At 33.9% G+C, this 5255-nt stretch overlaps 1 non-coding gene across 1 annotated transcript; it reads right to left on the reverse strand.

Moving 5' to 3' along the window:
• Window positions 1-4342: 4342 nt before the first annotated feature.
• LOC140965333 (small nucleolar RNA R71) lies at window positions 4343-4453 on the reverse strand. The gene has a single exon (XR_012173027.1). It is a non-coding gene; the product is annotated as a small nucleolar RNA R71 (small nucleolar RNA).
• Between the last annotated feature and the right edge of the window lie 802 nt (window positions 4454-5255).

Below are 5255 nucleotides of genomic sequence, written 5' to 3' on the forward strand. Positions count from 1 at the left end.
AAAAAGCTTGACATACAGAAAAGTAGCACACGCTTCATAGCATATATCCGATCGGTTGAAGATCATCTTGTGCTGCTATTTCTCACTCTTCATAAACAGTTCACACTATTCATATCTTGTTGAGAAGAGTTTGTAATCTGGAAAAGATTCTTTTCCAGAACCTTGATTACATATTATCGTGTTGATACACTAAGAGTTTCAGTAGGCAGAGGGTAAGTCCTGCTGAAGTGGGTGTGTACGAGTGTGTACTGTAAAATCCAAAATCTTTTAGTGATACCTTCTGGAAACAGAAGAAGGGGAGACGTAGAAGATTTCATCTTCGAACTTCCATAAACAACTACTGTCTACTGCCTACTGTTTTTATCATTTCAATTACCGAACCATCAGATCGTTTCCGCACTATTCTGTGATTTGTTGGTTGCACACTTGAACAAGATTAGCTACAATCTTTAACATGATTTTAGCAACTTCAAAAGAAGAAATCAGAAAAGAAAAGAGTTTATTCACCCCCCTCTAAACTCTACATCGATCCCCAACAAGTAGTATCAGAGCAGTGTTATTCTTGTTCTTAAAAATCTACAACAGATGGCACACTTTAGCAAGGTTCCCATGTTCTCAAAAGAAGACTTCGATAACTGGAAGATCCGTATGCAAGCTCATGTAGCAGCTCAAGATGACGACATGTGGTTCGTCATCACAGATGGTCCATTAAAGATCTTAAAGCCTAATACAGCCATTGCTATCACTGATGGTGCGCCGCAAATGGTTGAAAAACCAAGAAGGGAATGGACTAGTGAAGATAAAAAGAAAGCCAATCTGGATAATGTCGCAAAGGACACACTCTATAAAACTCTTGATAAGAACACCTTCAGCAAGATCAAGATGTGTTCAACTGCAAAAGAGATATGGGAAAAGCTCATTCAAATCTGTGAAGGAAATGAGCAGACTAAAGAAAACAAGCTGTCCGTGGCCATGCAAAAATTTGAAAATATGAAAATGAAGGCCGGAGAGACTCTAAACGAGTTTGATGAACGTTTCAGTAGTCTGGTTAATGAGCTAGCAGCACTTGGTAAAGACTATGGCAACAGAGAAATAACGCTCAAAGTAATGAGAGCATTGTCTAAGGAATGGGACGTAAAAACTATGGCCATGAGAGTATCTAGAGATCTGAACAAATTAGAACTGCATGATCTATTTGCAGACTTGAAAGCATATGAATTTGAATTGGAAGTACGAAGTGGAGAAGAGCCATCATCGAGCACACCTACCAAGGCTCTTGCTGCTACCGCTGTTGCTCCTGTTACAGTTGTTCCAAATGTATCTCCTACTGCTACTACTGAAAGTACATTTGATAGAACTGCTGAACAGATCAGCAATGATGCAATGTCTTTGTTTGTGAAGAAATTCTCTAGATTCGTGAAGAAAAACAACAGAACGTATCAGAATCCTAACCGAAATTTTAAGAAGGAATCACCATCCGGTGATATGGAATGTTTTAACTGTGGAAAAATTGGTCACTTTATTGCTGATTGCCCAAAGACCAAAAATGACGAAAAGAAGAAAAAGGAGCACAAGAGGAATGATAAGAAATCCAGAAGATCAGATCGCAAAGCAATGGTTGCTGAAGAAAATAAGTCCAAGTGGGCAGATTCTAGCTTTGAGTCTTCTGACTCAGATGATCATTCAAGCGACAGTGATGCAGAAGAAGTCAAATGCCTTATGGCAGACACCGAATAAACCTCAACACCTGGAGAGGTACTCGACTTTAACTCAAATGAATTTACACGAACTGATTTGGTTAGTGCACCGCATGACATGGTAGAAGAGTACTCAAGACTTTCTTAATCATTCGAGGAAGTTAAGACTGAAAATCAAAACTTAAAGGATCAAATCAGTAAGTTTACTTGCGTGCAAGAAAACAGCTGTAGTGATCTGAAAGTTGAGATAAGTAAGTTGAAAACTGAAAATGAGAGAGTAAATGTAGAATACCAGACAATAAGATCTGAAAATCAGAAGCTATCACTACTGGTACATGCATGGAACAAGTCTTCTGTTTCTTTGGAGAAGATGAATGAGTTACAGAAACAATATGGAGACAGAAGTGGTCTCGGTTTCAGTAACAATGAAAGCACTGCAGAAACTAGTACGAAACCAATACTGGATAAAGGCAAAGGAAAATTCATTTACTGCGTTAAATCCAGTATGGTACATGAACCAGTAGTACCGACTGTTCAAGGTGAAAAGTTTGTAAATTAGACGAACAGAAGAAACCATTATGGTCTGGGTTATGTTAAACCTGAGAGTAGAGTCCATCAAAGTGCTGGATCCAGTAGAGGATTCAACTCAGAAGGACAACTCTCTATGAGGGTTAAAAACTACCAGTACTATAATAGTAGACATGTTCAAAAGAGATACAGACCAGAAACCAAGAATAGAAGGGAAGAACAACATTCTAAAATGCATTACGTTAAGAATACTAGACCTTCTGTTGCACACACAAAGGTGGATACCCGAAGTACAAAGTCGCCAAGAATTGTACAGATGTGGGTTCCTAAGGGACTGATAAGGCTTGGACCCAAATAGACTGGGTACCATTTACTAAAACTTGTGCTTGCAGGAACAGAAGAAAGTCAAGATTAGCAACTCCATATGGTATCTGGACAGTGGATGCTCCAGACACATGACTGGACAAAAGAATCTATTATCAGAAGTGATAAATTGTACTGGACCAAATGGAGGTGATTCAAACATGTTTGGAATTCTTGAGAAATTATCTACAACTTTGCAGAAGACATGATTGCTTAAAAAGTTGGTTAAGATGATCAAATTGTGAAAATATCAAAAGGATGACAAATTTACTTTCACCATGACCAGCATATAGTAAAAAATTCATAACTATTTCAATATTCAACCAAATGAGGTGAACCAAGTAGCCAAATTCATTTACAGACAATTCCCCACATGTTTACTGTTTTGAGCAGAGTCAAATTCGGTGATTAAGGTCGTGGAACAAAGCATTGAAAGAAGGGACATGGAATTGAAATTGGAGGAGACAAAGACTACTATTACAACTACATTGCATTAATAGAATTTTTGACCATTTCTCTCATTTGGCCTATAAATAGAGGCCTTGTGCTAGCTTGAGAATCATTCTATCTCATTGTAAAATATAGTGTGAGTGAGTATAAAAGTTCTAAGTTCCAATATATTTTTCATTTTCCAAATTATGAGTGATGTTTTTAGTGTTGATCAAAAGTAAGTTCATGGAAAGCTAAATCTATTATGTCAAGGTGAAGAGGATGAATTCTTGGTGAAGTAAGATTGTTTATATTTTGTATATTCTTTCTTTATTTCTTTTCATTTTGCTAATTTCTTTTTATTGTAGGTATAAAAATGAATTATTTGTTGTNCTATATATATAATCATAGGTACATATATAAAATATCGGTGAATTCGGTATTTTTTATAGTGGGAACTATATTATATTAGGTGTGTATTTAAATATTTAATTTTCTTGGAACCGTTATTTATGGTGGTTTCCTTTGTTTTACTTTTAGTTAAACAATATTGCATAAACCAAGAATAAATCCTCGAGCCTTGACAAAATTTATAATTTGTAAACTTCATTCTTGCATTTGGTAATCTATAAATTAATAAATATAAACTTAAAATAACCTCTCTGTGGATCGATCTTGTACTTACGAAATATATTACTTGCAGAGAACCTACACTTGGATGAATTATAATTTAAGTAGTAGCAAGTTTTTGGCGTCGTTGCCGGGGAGGTATAAATTAAGTTGATATTTGTTAATTATGTTTTTTTATAAGTATTGTGTTGTTGTTGTTTTTTTTTGTATGAGTATTTGAAGTCGAAAAAAAGTGGTAGACTTATTCGAGTATCTGAAAATAATTTAAATATGGATGATAATTCAAATAATCAAGATAATGATAACAATAATAATAATAATAATAATTAAGAACATGATCAATTAAGAACACTTAGGCACCATATGAATCCTATTAGAACTAGTGCCCCATCTTGTTTAGTTTTTCCTCCTGATGCATCTAATTTCAACTTTAAACCTCAAATTATTCAACTTTTACCAAATTTTCATGGCTTAGATTCTGAAAATCAATATTTACATCTAAGAGAATTTGAGTAAGTTTGTAACACTTATAATGATCAAAATTGTAGCATGGATATAGTTCGATTAAAGCTTTTCCCTTTTTCTTTAAAAGATAAAGCTAAAACATGGCTACAAAATTTGAGATCAAGTTCAATAAGATCATGGGAAGAAATGCAACAACAATTTCTCAAAAAGTTTTTTCCTTCCCATAGAACAAACTCTTTTAAAAGACAAATTACTACTTTTTCTCAAAAACAAGGAGAAACATTTTATCAATGTTGGGATAGATATAAAGAATTACTTAATACATGCCCACATCATGGTTTTGAAACATGGAGAATAGTTTCTCACTTTTATGAAGGTCTAATACCTAAAGATAGGCAAATGATAGAATTCATGTGTAATGGAACTTTTGAAGATAAAAACCCAAATGAAGCTATGGAGTATTTGGATTCATTAGCAGAAAATGCTCAAAATTGGGATAATATAGGCACAATAGAACCACCAACAACTAAAATCAATAATTCAACAAATGGGGGTGGTATCTATAATCTTAAAGATGATATAGATATTCAAGCTAAACTTGCATCTTTAGCAAGAAAAATTGAGTCATTAGAAATGAAAAAGAGTGGTCAATTAAAAAGTATTCAAGAAATTGTTTGTCATATATGTGATACACATGATCATGCTACAAAAGATTGTCCAACATTACCTTCATTTAAAGAATGTCTCCATGAACAAGCAAATTATGTTAACAATTATAAAAAACCAATACTAGATCCTTTTTCAACATCATATAATCCTGGATGGAAAAATCATCCTAATTTTAGTTGGAGGAATGATAATAATGCACAACCCTCACAACAATATTTTCAAAATAACCAAAATCATCAAGGTTATATTCCTTATGTTACACCTCCAAGAAAAAACTTTGAAGATGTAATTCATGCATTTATCCAAAAGCAAGAATCTATCAATATTCAAAACAGTCAATCTATGACTGATTTGAAAGAAACTCTTGCAAAATTTGCATCTGCACTTAATATTCATGAAAAAGGAAAATTTCCATCTCAACCTCAACCTAATCCTAAAAATCAAAATCAAGAATTAAAAAATGAAAAAATTGAT

The sequence above is a fragment of the Primulina huaijiensis genome, chromosome 18 (genome assembly GCF_012295235.1).
Source record: "Primulina huaijiensis isolate GDHJ02 chromosome 18, ASM1229523v2, whole genome shotgun sequence".
Lineage (NCBI taxonomy): Eukaryota > Viridiplantae > Streptophyta > Magnoliopsida > Lamiales > Gesneriaceae > Primulina > Primulina huaijiensis.